Source organism: Eubalaena glacialis, chromosome 3 (genome assembly GCF_028564815.1).
Source record: "Eubalaena glacialis isolate mEubGla1 chromosome 3, mEubGla1.1.hap2.+ XY, whole genome shotgun sequence".
In the NCBI taxonomy this organism is placed as follows: domain Eukaryota; kingdom Metazoa; phylum Chordata; class Mammalia; order Artiodactyla; family Balaenidae; genus Eubalaena; species Eubalaena glacialis.
The window spans coordinates 76,154,645-76,177,996 of NC_083718.1; the positions used below are offsets into that span (position 1 = coordinate 76,154,645).

At 62.5% G+C, this 23,352-nt stretch overlaps 1 non-coding gene across 1 annotated transcript; it reads right to left on the reverse strand.

Annotated features, from left to right (window-relative positions):
* Positions 1-1,758: 1,758 nt before the first annotated feature.
* On the reverse strand, positions 1,759-1,841 carry TRNAL-CAG (transfer RNA leucine (anticodon CAG)). Its single transcript has one exon. It is a non-coding gene; the product is annotated as a tRNA-Leu (tRNA).
* Between the last annotated feature and the right edge of the window lie 21,511 nt (positions 1,842-23,352).

Below are 23,352 nucleotides of genomic sequence, written 5' to 3' on the forward strand. Positions count from 1 at the left end.
CTGCGGCTGCATGGGCCGGGAATCGAACCCGGGCCTCCCGCGTGGCAGGCGAGAATTCTACCACTGAACCACCCATGCACCGATGGCCGCCGGCGCCCGGCGCTGCCCCAGCGGCGCTCGCCGCCAACCGCCGGACCCTGGTCACTGCTCGCCCCGTGGGCATGTGCTCCATTTGAGCAGGAGGCCGACGGGCCACCTGAATGAGAGGCTCCGGGCACGCTGGCGACCCCAGGGCGCGAGGCGGTCGGAAGCACCGAGGGACGAGGGACGGAGGGACGCAGGCGTGCTCGGCCCGTCCCGCGCTTTCTCTGCCGTCCACGGCCGCCGCGAGACTGTCGGTGTCGCCAGAGGAAGCCAGGAGCCGAAGCGGCCTGGCCCGCGCCCGAATCCCAGTCAGGGCAGGCGAGGCGTGGCCGCTGCGGCTGAGCGCCGACGTTCCTCTCAGCAGCCGCCCGGCCCCGACGCACAGCCCCTCTGGCGGCTGGCTTTCTTGCTGGTGCGGGGCGTGCGAGGGCGGGCGGGGGCAGGGATCGGAGCTCGGGGCTGTGCAGGGACCGCGAGCGTGGGAGATGGACACCGGGCACCGCCGCCGCCGCCGCCGCCGCCGCCGCCGCCGCCGTCGCCGAGCGGCGCTCAGGCCACAAGACCAAAGGTGTCTGAGCCTCGCTTCTGCGCTCTGGCCCACCCCTCTCCCGCGGGGTCCCGCTCTGCTGCGTTGGTTGTGAGGAGAAGCACTTGGGCAGACTGGCTGCTGGCTCGCGGACAGCCCGGTGAGGGAGGGAGCGCGCCAGGGTGTGGTTGGGTCCGGCCGGAGCAGCGGCTTCCCCGAGGGACTTGCGCTGTGGCGCCGAGGTGGGTGGCCCGGGCTGGGGGCCGGACGTCTGTGGTGGGTGACAGGGCATCCAGGGCTTCCGCTCACTACTCACTGGAGCACCGTTCCCGGGAGCGACTCCTGCGCCAGGCCCCGTGCAGGGAGGGCCCCCTGTTGGCTGGCCAGCAGGAGGCTGGGCTGCACGCGGCCCGGCAGGCAGGCAGGCAGGCAGGCAGGCAGGCAGGCAGGTAGGCAGGTGTGGTCCGGCCAAGGTCCCAAGGCGAAAAAGCACCGAGGGCACGCACCACAGGCCGGCAAGACGGTGTGGCTGTGGAGGGAATGGAATGGGCAGGCGGGCCGTTGGGGCTGGCGGGAAGGACAGGATGTTGGAAAGAGGGAGAGCTGCTGGTGGCGGAAGTGGAAGAAAGGCTGTGAGAGCGAGTCCGCTGTTCACCGGGCCGAAGTCGGAGGGCGGGCCAGGCGTGGACGGGCTTTCCACACGCGGCCGTTCTGCGTGTGGCGGTGGGGGCGGGGTGGAGCGTGGGAGTGGGAGTGGGAGGGAGGGACGAAGGCAGGCAGGCAGGCAGGCAGGCAGGCAGGCAGGCAGGCAGGAAAACCAGCAGCAGCAGCAGCAGCCGCAAGCAGGTGAGGAAAGATGGGCTGCGAAGGACTGAAGGTTTTTCTGGTGGGGGTGCAGGTAGGAGGGGGCTTAGGAGCTGGCCCCTGGGGAGGGCGTTTGTCCGGAAAGCCAGTCGCCGGAGGGTTCCTAGTGCGCCGTTTCTGCCAGGCCCGCGGCCGTGGCTGAGAAGGTCCCGCGTCTGAGAGGCGTGGATGTCCGGGCCGGAGTTTGGAGAGGCCGCAAGAGTGCAGGGCGCGAACGGACTGGAAGGCAGTAAAGCGCTGCCATAGGGCCGGGTGCGTTTGTCGGGCGGGCCAAAAGGCTGGCTTGTCAGGAGTGGGATTCGAACCCACGCCTCCAGGGGAGACTGCGACCTGAACGCAGCGCCTTAGACCGCTCGGCCATCCTGACGGCGGGCCTGGGCGTGCGCGTGGCCGCTGGGCTGGCTGGGACCCGACGCGACGCGAACCCCGGTGCCCTTGGCGGGGCGCGGTGCTCCGCGCCAGGCGCGCGGCCGTCTGGGTGAGCGACAGAACGGGCGCGCGGCGGCCGACGGGGAGCACGGCCAGACGACGCGCCTGGCTGCGCCGCGGTGGCGCCCTCGCCCACCCCTGGCCCCGGACGCAGCCGGGCCGCGTCGGGCCAGCCCCTGCCGCCGACCCCCACCCGCGCGTCTCCTCGCCGGCCATGGCCCGGCGCGCGCCCACCCCCTCCTCGCAGCCTTGCTTTCCGTCTCGGGCCCCCTCCACCCGGCGCGATCCCCGCGTCGGAGGCAGTAGGCAGCGCGCACTCGGAGTTTTCAGGGCCACGCGGGTCCGGGTCCCTGTCGGGGTCGGGGGCTGCTGCTTTGGAGGACGCGGTTGGTGTGGCGTTGGGTCGGGTCGGGTCGGGCACGAGCCGGGCGCCCGTGGTGGGCAGGGGGCCGGAGGGCAGGGGGAGGCGTCGGCAGGCAGCCCGAGAGCGGCCGGGCGCGGGGGCGGTGGCCGCCGTCCTCGTTAGTATAGTGGTGAGTATCCCCGCCTGTCACGCGGGAGACCGGGGTTCGATTCCCCGACGGGGAGGCAACACGCCCTCTTTTGGTGGCTGGCGCCGCTCTCTGTCCTGCCGCCTGGCTCCCAAGGGCCCTTCTTCTCCTCCCTCCGCCCTCCGCCCTCCAGCGAGGCGCAGGGCGCCAGCGCGTGCCCAGCCTGCCCACCCTCGCCCCCCTGCAGCCACCCAGCCCTTCCTCCTCGCCGGGCGCTCAGTCGCCAGGGCCGAGCGACGGCCTCCTCTGGACCCCACAAGCGCCCGATGACATTGCGGCCCGCCCCAAGTGGCTGTCTCAGGGGGCTCCTTGCGTCGCGACGCACAGCTGCGCAGCTATGCACAGCGGCATAGGTGCACAGCTGCCGGGACGGGTGGGAGGCGGATGAGTGCCGTCCCCCTGTCGGTGCGGGGAGTGGCCTGGCCCAGCGCCCGGTGGAGAAGGGCTTTGGCGAGCCGGGGGCTGGAAGACGCGTGCCCCGGGGGCGGGGGCGGGCCGCGGCGTGGAGCGGAGGGCCCTGGAGCAGCAAGGCAGCGAGAGCGCCCCCCTGAGGCGGTCGGGCCGGTGGCCGAGGGCAGCTTCGTAGGGCTGGCGCGGGTGGGGCGCCGGGGAGCCTTGGTGGCGCCTGTGACGTCACAGAGCTGCCGGCCGGCGGGGCGTCGGGGCAGGGCTGCTCCAAGCGGCGGCTGCGGCGGCGGCGGCGGCTGAGGAGGAGGAGGAGGAGGAGGACGAGGAGGAGGACGAGGAAGAGAAAGGGGAGTAGGAGGAGGAAGAGAAGGAGGAGGAGGAGGAGGAGGAGGAGGAGGAGGAGAAGGCGGCGGCGACGAGAGTGCGCTCGGGCGAGCCCGGTGCCGGCGTCTCGGGGCGGCCCGGGCTGTGCAGCGTTGGTGGTATAGTGGTGAGCATAGCTGCCTTCCAAGCAGTTGACCCGGGTTCGATTCCCGGCCAACGCAGCGGGCTGACCTTTTACCGAGCTCCACGGGCGGCCGGCCGGCCGGGGGCCTGTGAGGGAGAGCTGGGAGCAGGGAGCTAGCTGGCCCCAGCGGCTTTTCTTGTGTGTGCGAGAAGCAGGCGCGCAGTGTTCTGAGGGCGCTGCAAGCAGGAAGGACGGTAGGACACGTGGATTGCCAGGGGCGGCGCGTGGCTGGACTTGGAAAGGCCGGGTCTTGGCGCCAAGGTGGCGCCGAGCGGGTGCTATGGGTCCAGCAGGAGCAGTGGTAGAGCCTGACGCTCCCTGGTGGTCTAGTGGTTAGGATTCGGCGCTCTCACCGCCGCGGCCCGGGTTCGATTCCCGGTCAGGGAAGCCTTTCTTCTGCCTCTCTACCTCCCACCGTCCACATCCCACTTTTAGGCCACGCTTGCTCCGCGGCCTCGGCGCCCCGACAAGAGCCGCCCGGTGCCCTGCACCTCCAGCCCAAGCCCTGCCAGGCAACCTCCACCCTCCCTCCCCGGCCAAACCTTTTGGCCGCACTGGCGCGCGCCCACTCGAGGCCTTCGACGTCCCGTGTCTTCCTTTTCGGACGCTTGCCTCAGCCCCAAACACGAGTGGCCGGGGCCGCGCCTCTCGCCGCCGTGGCCGTGGCCACGAGCAAACGCCCCCGCCTGTGTCTGGACTCTCCATCAGCACTGCTTTTCCCCCACGGCGACAGCGGCGGCAGCGCCGACGGCGACGGCGGTGTCACACGCGGTGCCTTCTAACAAAGCCGGATCCCCTGTGGAAAGGAGCACCGGTGGGCAGACGGGTGCTTCGCACCACCGCAGCAGGTTTCCTGAACGCCCTTGCCGGTGCCGTGGGGGTGGCTGACAGTGTGGGATGAAGGTGTTTGTGGCCGCGGTCGGTGGCCACCCCACGCGGGTTAGGGAACGGAGCAGAAGGACCCCATGGAGAGAGGGCGGCGGTGGGCCGCGTGCTGGGAGGTGCGAGGAAGGGCCTGGGGTGTCTGGGTGGAGCGCGGGCAGGAGCGGGAGGTGTTGGGCTGGCGGGGACCTGGCCCGGGAGAGCGGCTGGCCACTCAGGCAGGGGCTCAGCAGAAGCTTGGGGGTGGTGGCAGCACCTGGCCCGGCACGTGTGTACGGGTGGGTCAGATCAGGGGCCGGGGTGGGCCTGGAGTAGGAGTGCGTCTGAGGAGCACTGGCGGAAGTGAGACTTCCGGGCAGGACATGTGACAGTCGGGCCTGGGATACAAGGGGAAGGTGGCGGGGAGAGGGGTCCGAGCCGGCAGGCTGGGGGGAAGGGCGGGGTGTGTGAGTGGGCTGTGGGGCGAGGAAGACGGTGGGAGAGGACCCCTTCGCGGTGGGGTGGCGGGTGAGCGCGCCAGACTGGTGTGCTGTGCGGCAAGGTGGTCAGGCTAACCAGTGGGTTGGGACTGGGGGCGGTGGGTAGGAGGCAGGCAAGAGAAGAGCAGAAACGGAGCGCGCCTCAGGGGCTAGGCGGGGTCCGAATGGGGTGGGGGCATTCTACTGCCCCAGAGACATATACATCACCTCTCATCGGGAGAAACCATCCGGTCTCAGGTGTGTGTGGCGGCGGGGGTGGGGGGAGGAGGGGTTGAGGTTGAAAGAGGCCAAAGGAGAGGTCCCCTATGATCCAGCAATCCCACTCCTGGGTACGTACCCGGCAATGACGAAACAAGAGTGCAAAAAGGCACAAGCACCTCCACGTTCACAGCGGCACTATTTGCAGTAGCCAAGACACGGGAAAAAACCCAAGTGCCCGTCAACGGGTGGCTAGTACAAGAAGAGGTGGTATATATGTACTATGGGATATTACTCAGCCATTAATAAAAAAGAATGAAATATTGCCATTTGCCGCAACAAGAATGCTCCCAGAGAATATTACACTTAGTGAAGTAGGTCCGACAGAGAAGCACAAAGATATGTGGAATCTAAAAAGTACTACCAATGAATCTATGTGCAAAACAGAAACAGACTCACAGACCTAGAAGACACAGTGATGGTTACCCGAGGTAAAAAGGAGGGGTGGAGGGATAAATTAGGAGCTCGATGAACAGATACACAGTACTTCATATAAAGGAGATAAGCAACAAGGATTTCCAGAATAACGCAGGGAGTGATAGTCAATATCCTGCAATAACCTGTAGTGGAAATCAATCTGAAACAATATTAGACATGGAAAACAGTATCCCCCTTGCTGTACACCTGAAACTAACTCAATATTGTTAATCAACTCTTCTTCTTAAACCACGAGTACTAGTACTTATAAGTAAGTAAGTAAGTAAATAAATAAAAACAACGACCAAAATAAACAGGAGAAACATGAGCCATCAGATGATCCAGCAATCCCCGTCGTGGGTACACATCCGCCAAAGAGAAAAACTGTTGTTTGAAGAGATCCACGCACCCCCGTGTTTGCAGCAGCACTGTGTGCCGCAGCCAAGACATAGAAAAAACCCATGTGCCCGTCAACAGTTGGCTGACAGGAAAAGATGCGGTATATATGTACTGTGGAATATTACTCAGCCATTTCAGAAAACGAAATATTGCCATTTGCCACAATAAGGATGGTCCTAGAGAACATTACACTTAGCGAAGTAAGTCTGACAGAGAAGCACAAACATACGTGGAATCTAAAACATAATAGAAAAGAAGGTATGTGCAAAAGAGAAACAGACTCACAGACATAGGAAACACACTGATGGTTCCCCGAGGAGAACGGGAGGGGTGGAGGCATAAATTAGGAGCTGCGATGAACAGATACACCGTACTTCATATAAAAGACATAAGCAACAAGGATTTCCAGAATAACACCGGGAATGATATTCAATATCCTGTAGTAAACTGTAATGGAAAGCAATCTGAAACAATATTAGACATGGAAGACAGTATCCGCTTTGCTGTGCACCTGAAACTAACTCAATATCGTTAATCAACTTTTCTTCCAAAATTACAGCTACTAGTTCTTATAAGTAAATGAATAAGTAAATATTAAATGCATAAATAAAAACAACACACTAAATAAATAGGTGGAATACGAGCTCCCATATGATCCAGCCCTCCCCATCGTGGGTACACATCGGCAAAGGAGAGAAACTGTCATTTGCAGAGATCCATGCACCCCCACGTTCACAGCAGCACTACGGGCCACAGCCAAGACATGGACAAAACCCAAGTGCCCATCAACCGATGGCTGGCACAGGAAGACGTGGTACGTATGTACTGTGGAATATTACTCAGCCATACAAAAGAGTGAGATATTGCCATTTGCACCGATAAGGATGGACCTAGAGTATACTCCACTTAGCGACGTAAGTCAGGCAGAGAAGCACAAAGATATGTGGAATCTAAACCGTACTACAAACGGATGTATGTGCCAAAGAGCAACGGACTCACAGACATGGAAAACACACTGTTCGTTACCCAAGGGGAAAGTGTAGGGCAGGGAAGAATCCGGAGCTGCGATTAACAGAGGGGAAATACTATACATAAAGCACAGAAGCAACAAGGATTTGCCGTACAGCACAGGGAACTGTATTCATATGTCGTGATAACGTATAATGGAAAATAACCTGGAAAAGGACATATAACTGAATCACTTGGCTGTACACCTGAAAGTAACCCAGTATTGTAAATCAACCGTACTGCTACGAAAAGGAGACGAAGACGAAGGGGGAAAAAAGGAGGGCAACGGGACAGAGGCAAGGGCAGGATCCTTGACAACGTAGGATTTGGAAAGGATCGGGGGAAAAGTGGGGAGATAGGGGGTGGGATGGGGGTGTCTGTGGGAGTAGGGTGGAGGCTGAGGTGGTGGTGCCGGTGGTGCTGTCCCGAGGGCTGACGCTGTTGGTGGGAGCAGAGGTTCAGGGGAGGGGGTGGTGTTTGTCGTGCTGATGGTGGTGGTGGCAGTAGTGGTGGAGGAGCGGGCCGGTGTTGGAAACGTATTTCTGTCGAGGGTCAGAACATGAATCTAGAGTGCAGTCTGCGATGATAGTGTGGACTTCTTTTTGAACTCCTCGTGCAAGTGGACGCTTTGGGGACTCTCCAGGAAAATGGGATGTATCACTCCCAGAGGTGGCAACTTCCTTGCTCCTGGTTGTGCAAACATAGTATAACTTTCGCAGTGCGGGCAGAGTGAGGCAGAGAGCTTGGAAACGTGGCGAAAGGTGAAGAGGTTGGGCTGTGCGGGTGCCAGTGTGGGGTGTTCCTTACAGCGAGAAGCGTGACACAAGCGGGGTCGGGGTAAGGACGAGAGCAAGGACAAGGAAGGGGTCTGGGCGTAAGAGTGGCTGAGCCCGCAAGGTGTCAGGTCCTGGAGGCGTGGCTCCCGGGTGTGTGTGGGGTGGGGGCGTCTGCGTGGGAAGGACAGGGGCCGGAAGGTGCGGTGGTGAGCGAGCTGTTGCAGGACCGGTGCCTTGAGTGTGGCAGCGGGGAAGCCCAGCTCCGCTGTGGGGCTGCGGGAACCAAAAGGGGACGCTGCGGCTGCATGGGCCGGGAATCGAACCCGGGCCTCCCGCGTGGCAGGCGAGAATTCTACCACTGAACCACCCATGCACCGATGGCCGCCGGCGCCCGGCGCTGCCCCAGCGGCGCTCGCCGCCAACCGCCGGACCCTGGTCACTGCTCGCCCCGTGGGCATGTGCTCCATTTGAGCAGGAGGCCGACGGGCCACCTGAATGAGAGGCTCCGGGCACGCTGGCGACCCCAGGGCGCGAGGCGGTCGGAAGCACCGAGGGACGAGGGACGGAGGGACGCAGGCGTGCTCGGCCCGTCCCGCGCTTTCTCTGCCGTCCACGGCCGCCGCGAGACTGTCGGTGTCGCCAGAGGAAGCCAGGAGCCGAAGCGGCCTGGCCCGCGCCCGAATCCCAGTCAGGGCAGGCGAGGCGTGGCCGCTGCGGCTGAGCGCCGACGTTCCTCTCAGCAGCCGCCCGGCCCCGACGCACAGCCCCTCTGGCGGCTGGCTTTCTTGCTGGTGCGGGGCGTGCGAGGGCGGGCGGGGGCAGGGATCGGAGCTCGGGGCTGTGCAGGGACCGCGAGCGTGGGAGATGGACACCGGGCACCGCCGCCGCCGCCGCCGCCGCCGCCGCCGCCGTCGCCGAGCGGCGCTCAGGCCACAAGACCAAAGGTGTCTGAGCCTCGCTTCTGCGCTCTGGCCCACCCCTCTCCCGCGGGGTCCCGCTCTGCTGCGTTGGTTGTGAGGAGAAGCACTTGGGCAGACTGGCTGCTGGCTCGCGGACAGCCCGGTGAGGGAGGGAGCGCGCCAGGGTGTGGTTGGGTCCGGCCGGAGCAGCGGCTTCCCCGAGGGACTTGCGCTGTGGCGCCGAGGTGGGTGGCCCGGGCTGGGGGCCGGACGTCTGTGGTGGGTGACAGGGCATCCAGGGCTTCCGCTCACTACTCACTGGAGCACCGTTCCCGGGAGCGACTCCTGCGCCAGGCCCCGTGCAGGGAGGGCCCCCTGTTGGCTGGCCAGCAGGAGGCTGGGCTGCACGCGGCCCGGCAGGCAGGCAGGCAGGCAGGCAGGCAGGCAGGCAGGCAGGTAGGCAGGTGTGGTCCGGCCAAGGTCCCAAGGCGAAAAAGCACCGAGGGCACGCACCACAGGCCGGCAAGACGGTGTGGCTGTGGAGGGAATGGAATGGGCAGGCGGGCCGTTGGGGCTGGCGGGAAGGACAGGATGTTGGAAAGAGGGAGAGCTGCTGGTGGCGGAAGTGGAAGAAAGGCTGTGAGAGCGAGTCCGCTGTTCACCGGGCCGAAGTCGGAGGGCGGGCCAGGCGTGGACGGGCTTTCCACACGCGGCCGTTCTGCGTGTGGCGGTGGGGGCGGGGTGGAGCGTGGGAGTGGGAGTGGGAGGGAGGGACGAAGGCAGGCAGGCAGGCAGGCAGGCAGGCAGGCAGGCAGGAAAACCAGCAGCAGCAGCAGCAGCCGCAAGCAGGTGAGGAAAGATGGGCTGCGAAGGACTGAAGGTTTTTCTGGTGGGGGTGCAGGTAGGAGGGGGCTTAGGAGCTGGCCCCTGGGGAGGGCGTTTGTCCGGAAAGCCAGTCGCCGGAGGGTTCCTAGTGCGCCGTTTCTGCCAGGCCCGCGGCCGTGGCTGAGAAGGTCCCGCGTCTGAGAGGCGTGGATGTCCGGGCCGGAGTTTGGAGAGGCCGCAAGAGTGCAGGGCGCGAACGGACTGGAAGGCAGTAAAGCGCTGCCATAGGGCCGGGTGCGTTTGTCGGGCGGGCCAAAAGGCTGGCTTGTCAGGAGTGGGATTCGAACCCACGCCTCCAGGGGAGACTGCGACCTGAACGCAGCGCCTTAGACCGCTCGGCCATCCTGACGGCGGGCCTGGGCGTGCGCGTGGCCGCTGGGCTGGCTGGGACCCGACGCGACGCGAACCCCGGTGCCCTTGGCGGGGCGCGGTGCTCCGCGCCAGGCGCGCGGCCGTCTGGGTGAGCGACAGAACGGGCGCGCGGCGGCCGACGGGGAGCACGGCCAGACGACGCGCCTGGCTGCGCCGCGGTGGCGCCCTCGCCCACCCCTGGCCCCGGACGCAGCCGGGCCGCGTCGGGCCAGCCCCTGCCGCCGACCCCCACCCGCGCGTCTCCTCGCCGGCCATGGCCCGGCGCGCGCCCACCCCCTCCTCGCAGCCTTGCTTTCCGTCTCGGGCCCCCTCCACCCGGCGCGATCCCCGCGTCGGAGGCAGTAGGCAGCGCGCACTCGGAGTTTTCAGGGCCACGCGGGTCCGGGTCCCTGTCGGGGTCGGGGGCTGCTGCTTTGGAGGACGCGGTTGGTGTGGCGTTGGGTCGGGTCGGGTCGGGCACGAGCCGGGCGCCCGTGGTGGGCAGGGGGCCGGAGGGCAGGGGGAGGCGTCGGCAGGCAGCCCGAGAGCGGCCGGGCGCGGGGGCGGTGGCCGCCGTCCTCGTTAGTATAGTGGTGAGTATCCCCGCCTGTCACGCGGGAGACCGGGGTTCGATTCCCCGACGGGGAGGCAACACGCCCTCTTTTGGTGGCTGGCGCCGCTCTCTGTCCTGCCGCCTGGCTCCCAAGGGCCCTTCTTCTCCTCCCTCCGCCCTCCGCCCTCCAGCGAGGCGCAGGGCGCCAGCGCGTGCCCAGCCTGCCCACCCTCGCCCCCCTGCAGCCACCCAGCCCTTCCTCCTCGCCGGGCGCTCAGTCGCCAGGGCCGAGCGACGGCCTCCTCTGGACCCCACAAGCGCCCGATGACATTGCGGCCCGCCCCAAGTGGCTGTCTCAGGGGGCTCCTTGCGTCGCGACGCACAGCTGCGCAGCTATGCACAGCGGCATAGGTGCACAGCTGCCGGGACGGGTGGGAGGCGGATGAGTGCCGTCCCCCTGTCGGTGCGGGGAGTGGCCTGGCCCAGCGCCCGGTGGAGAAGGGCTTTGGCGAGCCGGGGGCTGGAAGACGCGTGCCCCGGGGGCGGGGGCGGGCCGCGGCGTGGAGCGGAGGGCCCTGGAGCAGCAAGGCAGCGAGAGCGCCCCCCTGAGGCGGTCGGGCCGGTGGCCGAGGGCAGCTTCGTAGGGCTGGCGCGGGTGGGGCGCCGGGGAGCCTTGGTGGCGCCTGTGACGTCACAGAGCTGCCGGCCGGCGGGGCGTCGGGGCAGGGCTGCTCCAAGCGGCGGCTGCGGCGGCGGCGGCGGCTGAGGAGGAGGAGGAGGAGGAGGACGAGGAGGAGGACGAGGAAGAGAAATGGGAGTAGGAGGAGGAAGAGAAGGAGGAGGAGGAGCAGGAGGAGGAGGAGGAGGAGAAGGCGGCGGCGACGAGAGTGCGCTCGGGCGAGCCCGGTGCCGGCGTCTCGGGGCGGCCCGGGCTGTGCAGCGTTGGTGGTATAGTGGTGAGCATAGCTGCCTTCCAAGCAGTTGACCCGGGTTCGATTCCCGGCCAACGCAGCGGGCTGACCTTTTACCGAGCTCCACGGGCGGCCGGCCGGCCGGGGGCCTGTGAGGGAGAGCTGGGAGCAGGGAGCTAGCTGGCCCCAGCGGCTTTTCTTGTGTGTGCGAGAAGCAGGCGCGCAGTGTTCTGAGGGCGCTGCAAGCAGGAAGGACGGTAGGACACGTGGATTGCCAGGGGCGGCGCGTGGCTGGACTTGGAAAGGCCGGGTCTTGGCGCCAAGGTGGCGCCGAGCGGGTGCTATGGGTCCAGCAGGAGCAGTGGTAGAGCCTGACGCTCCCTGGTGGTCTAGTGGTTAGGATTCGGCGCTCTCACCGCCGCGGCCCGGGTTCGATTCCCGGTCAGGGAAGCCTTTCTTCTGCCTCTCTACCTCCCACCGTCCACATCCCACTTTTAGGCCACGCTTGCTCCGCGGCCTCGGCGCCCCGACAAGAGCCGCCCGGTGCCCTGCACCTCCAGCCCAAGCCCTGCCAGGCAACCTCCACCCTCCCTCCCCGGCCAAACCTTTTGGCCGCACTGGCGCGCGCCCACTCGAGGCCTTCGACGTCCCGTGTCTTCCTTTTCGGACGCTTGCCTCAGCCCCAAACACGAGTGGCCGGGGCCGCGCCTCTCGCCGCCGTGGCCGTGGCCACGAGCAAACGCCCCCGCCTGTGTCTGGACTCTCCATCAGCACTGCTTTTCCCCCACGGCGACAGCGGCGGCAGCGCCGACGGCGACGGCGGTGTCACACGCGGTGCCTTCTAACAAAGCCGGATCCCCTGTGGAAAGGAGCACCGGTGGGCAGACGGGTGCTTCGCACCACCGCAGCAGGTTTCCTGAACGCCCTTGCCGGTGCCGTGGGGGTGGCTGACAGTGTGGGATGAAGGTGTTTGTGGCCGCGGTCGGTGGCCACCCCACGCGGGTTAGGGAACGGAGCAGAAGGACCCCATGGAGAGAGGGCGGCGGTGGGTCGCGTGCTGGGAGGTGCGAGGAAGGGCCTGGGGTGTCTGGGTGGAGCGCGGGCAGGAGCGGGAGGTGTTGGGCTGGCGGGGACCTGGCCCGGGAGAGCGGCTGGCCACTCAGGCAGGGGCTCAGCAGAAGCTTGGGGGTGGTGGCAGCACCTGGCCCGGCACGTGTGTACGGGTGGGTCAGATCAGGGGCCGGGGTGGGCCTGGAGTAGGAGTGCGTCTGAGGAGCACTGGCGGAAGTGAGACTTCCGGGCAGGACATGTGACAGTCGGGCCTGGGATACAAGGGGAAGGTGGCGGGGAGAGGGGTCCGAGCCGGCAGGCTGGGGGGAAGGGCGGGGTGTGTGAGTGGGCTGTGGGGCGAGGAAGACGGTGGGAGAGGACCCCTTCGCGGTGGGGTGGCGGGTGAGCGCGCCAGACTGGTGTGCTGTGCGGCAAGGTGGTCAGGCTAACCAGTGGGTTGGGACTGGGGGCGGTGGGTAGGAGGCAGGCAAGAGAAGAGCAGAAACGGAGCGCGCCTCAGGGGCTAGGCGGGGTCCGAATGGGGTGGGGGCATTCTACTGCCCCAGAGACATATACATCACCTCTCATCGGGAGAAACCATCCGGTCTCAGGTGTGTGTGGCGGCGGGGGTGGGGGGAGGAGGGGTTGAGGTTGAAAGAGGCCAAAGGAGAGGTCCCCTATGATCCAGCAATCCCACTCCTGGGTACGTACCCGGCAATGACGAAACAAGAGTGCAAAAAGGCACAAGCACCTCCACGTTCACAGCGGCACTATTTGCAGTAGCCAAGACACGGGAAAAAACCCAAGTGCCCGTCAACGGGTGGCTAGTACAAGAAGAGGTGGTATATATGTACTATGGGATATTACTCAGCCATTAATAAAAAAGAATGAAATATTGCCATTTGCCGCAACAAGAATGCTCCCAGAGAATATTACACTTAGTGAAGTAGGTCCGACAGAGAAGCACAAAGATATGTGGAATCTAAAAAGTACTACCAATGAATCTATGTGCAAAACAGAAACAGACTCACAGACCTAGAAGACACAGTGATGGTTACCCGAGGTAAAAAGGAGGGGTGGAGGGATAAATTAGGAGCTCGATGAACAGATACACAGTACTTCATATAAAGGAGATAAGCAACAAGGATTTCCAGAATAACGCAGGGAGTGATAGTCAATATCCTGCAATAACCTGTAGTGGAAATCAATCTGAAACAATATTAGACATGGAAAACAGTATCCCCCTTGCTGTACACCTGAAACTAACTCAATATTGTTAATCAACTCTTCTTCTTAAACCACGAGTACTAGTACTTATAAGTAAGTAAGTAAGTAAATAAATAAAAACAACGACCAAAATAAACAGGAGAAACATGAGCCATCAGATGATCCAGCAATCCCCGTCGTGGGTACACATCCGCCAAAGAGAAAAACTGTTGTTTGAAGAGATCCACGCACCCCCGTGTTTGCAGCAGCACTGTGTGCCGCAGCCAAGACATAGAAAAAACCCATGTGCCCGTCAACAGTTGGCTGACAGGAAAAGATGCGGTATATATGTACTGTGGAATATTACTCAGCCATTTCAGAAAACGAAATATTGCCATTTGCCACAATAAGGATGGTCCTAGAGAACATTACACTTAGCGAAGTAAGTCTGACAGAGAAGCACAAACATACGTGGAATCTAAAACATAATAGAAAAGAAGGTATGTGCAAAAGAGAAACAGACTCACAGACATAGGAAACACACTGATGGTTCCCCGAGGAGAACGGGAGGGGTGGAGGCATAAATTAGGAGCTGCGATGAACAGATACACCGTACTTCATATAAAAGACATAAGCAACAAGGATTTCCAGAATAACACCGGGAATGATATTCAATATCCTGTAGTAAACTGTAATGGAAAGCAATCTGAAACAATATTAGACATGGAAGACAGTATCCGCTTTGCTGTGCACCTGAAACTAACTCAATATCGTTAATCAACTTTTCTTCCAAAATTACAGCTACTAGTTCTTATAAGTAAATGAATAAGTAAATATTAAATGCATAAATAAAAACAACACACTAAATAAATAGGTGGAATACGAGCTCCCATATGATCCAGCCCTCCCCATCGTGGGTACACATCGGCAAAGGAGAGAAACTGTCATTTGCAGAGATCCATGCACCCCCACGTTCACAGCAGCACTACGGGCCACAGCCAAGACATGGACAAAACCCAAGTGCCCATCAACCGATGGCTGGCACAGGAAGACGTGGTACGTATGTACTGTGGAATATTACTCAGCCATACAAAAGAGTGAGATATTGCCATTTGCACCGATAAGGATGGACCTAGAGTATACTCCACTTAGCGACGTAAGTCAGGCAGAGAAGCACAAAGATATGTGGAATCTAAACCGTACTACAAACGGATGTATGTGCCAAAGAGAAACGGACTCACAGACATGGAAAACACACTGTTCGTTACCCAAGGGGAAAGTGTAGGGCAGGGAAGAATCCGGAGCTGCGATTAACAGAGGGGAAATACTATACATAAAGCACAGAAGCAACAAGGATTTGCCGTACAGCACAGGGAACTGTATTCATATGTCGTGATAACGTATAATGGAAAATAACCTGGAAAAGGACATATAACTGAATCACTTGGCTGTACACCTGAAAGTAACCCAGTATTGTAAATCAACCGTACTGCTACGAAAAGGAGACGAAGACGAAGGGGGAAAAAAGGAGGGCAACGGGACAGAGGCAAGGGCAGGATCCTTGACAACGTAGGATTTGGAAAGGATCGGGGGAAAAGTGGGGAGATAGGGGGTGGGATGGGGGTGTCTGTGGGAGTAGGGTGGAGGCTGAGGTGGTGGTGCCGGTGGTGCTGTCCCGAGGGCTGACGCTGTTGGTGGGAGCAGAGGTTCAGGGGAGGGGGTGGTGTTTGTCGTGCTGATGGTGGTGGTGGCAGTAGTGGTGGAGGAGCGGGCCGGTGTTGGAAACGTATTTCTGTCGAGGGTCAGAACATGAATCTAGAGTGCAGTCTGCGATGATAGTGTGGACTTCTTTTTGAACTCCTCGTGCAAGTGGACGCTTTGGGGACTCTCCAGGAAAATGGGATGTATCACTCCCAGAGGTGGCAACTTCCTTGCTCCTGGTTGTGCAAACATAGTATAACTTTCGCAGTGCGGGCAGAGTGAGGCAGAGAGCTTGGAAACGTGGCGAAAGGTGAAGAGGTTGGGCTGTGCGGGTGCCAGTGTGGGGTGTTCCTTACAGCGAGAAGCGTGACACAAGCGGGGTCGGGGTAAGGACGAGAGCAAGGACAAGGAAGGGGTCTGGGCGTAAGAGTGGCTGAGCCCGCAAGGTGTCAGGTCCTGGAGGCGTGGCTCCCGGGTGTGTGTGGGGTGGGGGCGTCTGCGTGGGAAGGACAGGGGCCGGAAGGTGCGGTGGTGAGCGAGCTGTTGCAGGACCGGTGCCTTGAGTGTGGCAGCGGGGAAGCCCAGCTCCGCTGTGGGGCTGCGGGAACCAAAAGGGGACGCTGCGGCTGCATGGGCCGGGAATCGAACCCGGGCCTCCCGCGTGGCAGGCGAGAATTCTACCACTGAACCACCCATGCACCGATGGCCGCCGGCGCCCGGCGCTGCCCCAGCGGCGCTCGCCGCCAACCGCCGGACCCTGGTCACTGCTCGCCCCGTGGGCATGTGCTCCATTTGAGCAGGAGGCCGACGGGCCACCTGAATGAGAGGCTCCGGGCACGCTGGCGACCCCAGGGCGCGAGGCGGTCGGAAGCACCGAGGGACGAGGGACGGAGGGACGCAGGCGTGCTCGGCCCGTCCCGCGCTTTCTCTGCCGTCCACGGCCGCCGCGAGACTGTCGGTGTCGCCAGAGGAAGCCAGGAGCCGAAGCGGCCTGGCCCGCGCCCGAATCCCAGTCAGGGCAGGCGAGGCGTGGCCGCTGCGGCTGAGCGCCGACGTTCCTCTCAGCAGCCGCCCGGCCCCGACGCACAGCCCCTCTGGCGGCTGGCTTTCTTGCTGGTGCGGGGCGTGCGAGGGCGGGCGGGGGCAGGGATCGGAGCTCGGGGCTGTGCAGGGACCGCGAGCGTGGGAGATGGACACCGGGCACCGCCGCCGCCGCCGCCGCCGCCGCCGCCGCCGTCGCCGAGCGGCGCTCAGGCCACAAGACCAAAGGTGTCTGAGCCTCGCTTCTGCGCTCTGGCCCACCCCTCTCCCGCGGGGTCCCGCTCTGCTGCGTTGGTTGTGAGGAGAAGCACTTGGGCAGCCTGGCTGCTGGCTCGCGGACAGCCCGGTGAGGGAGGGAGCGCGCCAGGGTGTGGTTGGGTCCGGCCGGAGCAGCGGCTTCCCCGAGGGACTTGCGCTGTGGCGCCGAGGTGGGTGGCCCGGGCTGGGGGCCGGACGTCTGTGGTGGGTGACAGGGCATCCAGGGCTTCCGCTCACTACTCACTGGAGCACCGTTCCCGGGAGCGACTCCTGCGCCAGGCCCCGTGCAGGGAGGGCCCCCTGTTGGCTGGCCAGCAGGAGGCTGGGCTGCACGCGGCCCGGCAGGCAGGCAGGCAGGCAGGCAGGCAGGCAGGCAGGTAGGCAGGTGTGGTCCGGCCAAGGTCCCAAGGCGAAAAAGCACCGAGGGCACGCACCACAGGCCGGCAAGACGGTGTGGCTGTGGAGGGAATGGAATGGGCAGGCGGGCCGTTGGGGCTGGCGGGAAGGACAGGATGTTGGAAAGAGGGAGAGCTGCTGGTGGCGGAAGTGGAAGAAAGGCTGTGAGAGCGAGTCCGCTGTTCACCGGGCCGAAGTCGGAGGGCGGGCCAGGCGTGGACGGGCTTTCCACACGCGGCCGTTCTGCGTGTGGCGGTGGGGGCGGGGTGGAGCGTGGGAGTGGGAGTGGGAGGGAGGGACGAAGGCAGGCAGGCAGGCAGGCAGGCAGGCAGGCAGGAAAACCAGCAGCAGCAGCAGCAGCCGCAAGCAGGTGAGGAAAGATGGGCTGCGAAGGACTGAAGGTTTTTCTGGTGGGGGTGCAGGTAGGAGGGGGCTTAGGAGCTGGCCCCTGGGGAGGGCGTTTGTCCGGAAAGCCAGTCGCCGGAGGGTTCCTAGTGCGCCGTTTCTGCCAGGCCCGCGGCCGTGGCTGAGAAGGTCCCGCGTCTGAGAGGCGTGGATGTCCGGGCCGGAGTTTGGAGAGGCCGCAAGAGTGCAGGGCGCGAACGGACTGGAAGGCAGTAAAGCGCTGCCATAGGGCCGGGTGCGTTTGTCGGGCGGGCCAAAAGGCTGGCTTGTCAGGAGTGGGATTCGAACCCACGCCTCCAGGGGAGACTGCGACCTGAACGCAGCGCCTTAGACCGCTCGGCCATCCTGACGGCGGGCCTGGGCGTGCGCGTGGCCGCTGGGCTGGCTGGGACCCGACGCGACGCGAACCCCGGTGCCCTTGGCGGGGCGCGGTGCTCCGCGCCAGGCGCGCGGCCGTCTGGGTGAGCGACAGAACGGGCGCGCGGCGGCCGACGGGGAGCACGGCCAGACGACGCGCCTGGCTGCGCCGCGGTGGCGCCCTCGCCCACCCCTGGCCCCGGACGCAGCCGGGCCGCGTCGGGCCAGCCCCTGCCGCCGACCCCCACCCGCGCGTCTCCTCGCCGGCCATGGCCCGGCGCGCGCCCACCCCCTCCTCGCAGCCTTGCTTTCCGTCTCGGGCCCCCTCCACCCGGCGCGATCCCCGCGTCGGAGGCAGTAGGCAGCGCGCACTCGGAGTTTTCAGGGCCACGCGGGTCCGGGTCCCTGTCGGGGTCGGGGGCTGCTGCTTTGGAGGACGCGGTTGGTGTGGCGTTGGGTCGGGTCGGGTCGGGCACGAGCCGGGCGCCCGTGGTGGGCAGGGGGCCGGAGGGCAGGGGGAGGCGTCGGCAGGCAGCCCGAGAGCGGCCGGGCGCGGGGGCGGTGGCCGCCGTCCTCGTTAGTATAGTGGTGAGTATCCCCGCCTGTCACGCGGGAGACCGGGGTTCGATTCCCCGACGGGGAGGCAACACGCCCTCTTTTGGTGGCTGGCGCCGCTCTCTGTCCTGCCGCCTGGCTCCCAAGGGCCCTTCTTCTCCTCCCTCCGCCCTCCGCCCTCCAGCGAGGCGCAGGGCGCCAGCGCGTGCCCAGCCTGCCCACCCTCGCCCCCCTGCAGCCACCCAGCCCTTCCTCCTCGCCGGGCGCTCAGTCGCCAGGGCCGAGCGACGGCCTCCTCTGGACCCCACAAGCGCCCGATGACATTGCGGCCCGCCCCAAGTGGCTGTCTCAGGGGGCTCCTTGCGTCGCGACGCACAGCTGCGCAGCTATGCACAGCGGCATAGGTGCACAGCTGCCGGGACGGGTGGGAGGCGGATGAGTGCCGTCCCCCTGTCGGTGCGGGGAGTGGCCTGGCCCAGCGCCCGGTGGAGAAGGGCTTTGGCGAGCCGGGGGCTGGAAGACGCGTGCCCCGGGGGCGGGGGCGGGCCGCGGCGTGGAGCGGAGGGCCCTGGAGCAGCAAGGCAGCGAGAGCGCCCCCCTGAGGCGGTCGGGCCGGTGGCCGAGGGCAGCTTCGTAGGGCTGGCGCGGGTGGGGCGCCGGGGAGCCTTGGTGGCGCCTGTGACGTCACAGAGCTGCCGGCCGGCGGGGCGTCGGGGCAGGGCTGCTCCAAGCGGCGGCTGCGGCGGCGGCGGCGGCTGAGGAGGAGGAGGAGGAGGAGGACGAGGAGGAGGACGAGGAAGAGAAAGGGGAGTAGGAGGAGGAAGAGAAGGAGGAGGAGGAGGAGGAGGAGGAGGAGGAGGAGAAGGCGGCGGCGACGAGAGTGCGCTCGGGCGAGCCCGGTGCCGGCGTCTCGGGGCGGCCCGGGCTGTGCAGCGTTGGTGGTATAGTGGTGAGCATAGCTGCCTTCCAAGCAGTTGACCCGGGTTCGATTCCCGGCCAACGCAGCGGGCTGACCTTTTACCGAGCTCCACGGGCGGCCGGCCGGCCGGGGGCCTGTGAGGGAGAGCTGGGAGCAGGGAGCTAGCTGGCCCCAGCGGCTTTTCTTGTGTGTGCGAGAAGCAGGCGCGCAGTGTTCTGAGGGCGCTGCAAGCAGGAAGGACGGTAGGACACGTGGATTGCCAGGGGCGGCGCGTGGCTGGACTTGGAAAGGCCGGGTCTTGGCGCCAAGGTGGCGCCGAGCGGGTGCTATGGGTCCAGCAGGAGCAGTGGTAGAGCCTGACGCTCCCTGGTGGTCTAGTGGTTAGGATTCGGCGCTCTCACCGCCGCGGCCCGGGTTCGATTCCCGGTCAGGGAAGCCTTTCTTCTGCCTCTCTACCTCCCACCGTCCACATCCCACTTTTAGGCCACGCTTGCTCCGCGGCCTCGGCGCCCCGACAAGAGCCGCCCGGTGCCCTGCACCTCCAGCCCAAGCCCTGCCAGGCAACCTCCACCCTCCCTCCCCGGCCAAACCTTTTGGCCGCACTGGCGCGCGCCCACTCGAGGCCTTCGACGTCCCGTGTCTTCCTTTTCGGACGCTTGCCTCAGCCCCAAACACGAGTGGCCGGGGCCGCGCCTCTCGCCGCCGTGGCCGTGGCCACGAGCAAACGCCCCCGCCTGTGTCTGGACTCTCCATCAGCACTGCTTTTCCCCCACGGCGACAGCGGCGGCAGCGCCGACGGCGACGGCGGTGTCACACGCGGTGCCTTCTAACAAAGCCGGATCCCCTGTGGAAAGGAGCACCGGTGGGCAGACGGGTGCTTCGCACCACCGCAGCAGGTTTCCTGAACGCCCTTGCCGGTGCCGTGGGGGTGGCTGACAGTGTGGGATGAAGGTGTTTGTGGCCGCGGTCGGTGGCCACCCCACGCGGGTTAGGGAACGGAGCAGAAGGACCCCATGGAGAGAGGGCGGCGGTGGGCCGCGTGCTGGGAGGTGCGAGGAAGGGCCTGGGGTGTCTGGGTGGAGCGCGGGCAGGAGCGGGAGGTGTTGGGCTGGCGGGGACCTGGCCCGGGAGAGCGGCTGGCCACTCAGGCAGGGGCTCAGCAGAAGCTTGGGGGTGGTGGCAGCACCTGGCCCGGCACGTGTGTACGGGTGGGTCAGATCAGGGGCCGGGGTGGGCCTGGAGTAGGAGTGCGTCTGAGGAGCACTGGCGGAAGTGAGACTTCCGGGCAGGACATGTGACAGTCGGGCCTGGGATACAAGGGGAAGGTGGCGGGGAGAGGGGTCCGAGCCGGCAGGCTGGGGGGAAGGGCGGGGTGTGTGAGTGGGCTGTGGGGCGAGGAAGACGGTGGGAGAGGACCCCTTCGCGGTGGGGTGGCGGGTGAGCGCGCCAGACTGGTGTGCTGTGCGGCAAGGTGGTCAGGCTAACCAGTGGGTTGGGACTGGGGGCGGTGGGTAGGAGGCAGGCAAGAGAAGAGCAGAAACGGAGCGCGCCTCAGGGGCTAGGCGGGGTCCGAATGGGGTGGGGGCATTCTACTGCCCCAGAGACATATACATCACCTCTCATCGGGAGAAACCATCCGGTCTCAGGTGTGTGTGGCGGCGGGGGTGGGGGGAGGAGGGGTTGAGGTTGAAAGAGGCCAAAGGAGAGGTCCCCTATGATCCAGCAATCCCACTCCTGGGTACGTACCCGGCAATGACGAAACAAGAGTGCAAAAAGGCACAAGCACCTCCACGTTCACAGCGGCACTATTTGCAGTAGCCAAGACACGGGAAAAAACCCAAGTGCCCGTCAACGGGTGGCTAGTACAAGAAGAGGTGGTATATATGTACTATGGGATATTACTCAGCCATTAATAAAAAAGAATGAAATATTGCCATTTGCCGCAACAAGAATGCTCCCAGAGAATATTACACTTAGTGAAGTAGGTCCGACAGAGAAGCACAAAGATATGTGGAATCTAAAAAGTACTACCAATGAATCTATGTGCAAAACAGAAACAGACTCACAGACCTAGAAGACACAGTGATGGTTACCCGAGGTAAAAAGGAGGGGTGGAGGGATAAATTAGGAGCTCGATGAACAGATACACAGTACTTCATATAAAGGAGATAAGCAACAAGGATTTCCAGAATAACGCAGGGAGTGATAGTCAATATCCTGCAATAACCTGTAGTGGAAATCAATCTGAAACAATATTAGACATGGAAAACAGTATCCCCCTTGCTGTACACCTGAAACTAACTCAATATTGTTAATCAACTCTTCTTCTTAAACCACGAGTACTAGTACTTATAAGTAAGTAAGTAAGTAAATAAATAAAAACAACGACCAAAATAAACAGGAGAAACATGAGCCATCAGATGATCCAGCAATCCCCGTCGTGGGTACACATCCGCCAAAGAGAAAAACTGTTGTTTGAAGAGATCCACGCACCCCCGTGTTTGCAGCAGCACTGTGTGCCGCAGCCAAGACATAGAAAAAACCCATGTGCCCGTCAACAGTTGGCTGACAGGAAAAGATGCGGTATATATGTACTGTGGAATATTACTCAGCCATTTCAGAAAACGAAATATTGCCATTTGCCACAATAAGGATGGTCCTAGAGAACATTACACTTAGCGAAGTAAGTCTGACAGAGAAGCACAAACATACGTGGAATCTAAAACATAATAGAAAAGAAGGTATGTGCAAAAGAGAAACAGACTCACAGACATAGGAAACACACTGATGGTTCCCCGAGGAGAACGGGAGGGGTGGAGGCATAAATTAGGAGCTGCGATGAACAGATACACCGTACTTCATATAAAAGACATAAGCAACAAGGATTTCCAGAATAACACCGGGAATGATATTCAATATCCTGTAGTAAACTGTAATGGAAAGCAATCTGAAACAATATTAGACATGGAAGACAGTATCCGCTTTGCTGTGCACCTGAAACTAACTCAATATCGTTAATCAACTTTTCTTCCAAAATTACAGCTACTAGTTCTTATAAGTAAATGAATAAGTAAATATTAAATGCATAAATAAAAACAACACACTAAATAAATAGGTGGAATACGAGCTCCCATATGATCCAGCCCTCCCCATCGTGGGTACACATCGGCAAAGGAGAGAAACTGTCATTTGCAGAGATCCATGCACCCCCACGTTCACAGCAGCACTACGGGCCACAGCCAAGACATGGACAAAACCCAAGTGCCCATCAACCGATGGCTGGCACAGGAAGACGTGGTACGTATGTACTGTGGAATATTACTCAGCCATACAAAAGAGTGAGATATTGCCATTTGCACCGATAAGGATGGACCTAGAGTATACTCCACTTAGCGACGTAAGTCAGGCAGAGAAGCACAAAGATATGTGGAATCTAAACCGTACTACAAACGGATGTATGTGCCAAAGAGCAACGGACTCACAGACATGGAAAACACACTGTTCGTTACCCAAGGGGAAAGTGTAGGGCAGGGAAGAATCCGGAGCTGCGATTAACAGAGGGGAAATACTATACATAAAGCACAGAAGCAACAAGGATTTGCCGTACAGCACAGGGAACTGTATTCATATGTCGTGATAACGTATAATGGAAAATAACCTGGAAAAGGACATATAACTGAATCACTTGGCTGTACACCTGAAAGTAACCCAGTATTGTAAATCAACCGTACTGCTACGAAAAGGAGACGAAGACGAAGGGGGAAAAAAGGAGGGCAACGGGACAGAGGCAAGGGCAGGATCCTTGACAACGTAGGATTTGGAAAGGATCGGGGGAAAAGTGGGGAGATAGGGGGTGGGATGGGGGTGTCTGTGGGAGTAGGGTGGAGGCTGAGGTGGTGGTGCCGGTGGTGCTGTCCCGAGGGCTGACGCTGTTGGTGGGAGCAGAGGTTCAGGGGAGGGGGTGGTGTTTGTCGTGCTGATGGTGGTGGTGGCAGTAGTGGTGGAGGAGCGGGCCGGTGTTGGAAACGTATTTCTGTCGAGGGTCAGAACATGAATCTAGAGTGCAGTCTGCGATGATAGTGTGGACTTCTTTTTGAACTCCTCGTGCAAGTGGACGCTTTGGGGACTCTCCAGGAAAATGGGATGTATCACTCCCAGAGGTGGCAACTTCCTTGCTCCTGGTTGTGCAAACATAGTATAACTTTCGCAGTGCGGGCAGAGTGAGGCAGAGAGCTTGGAAACGTGGCGAAAGGTGAAGAGGTTGGGCTGTGCGGGT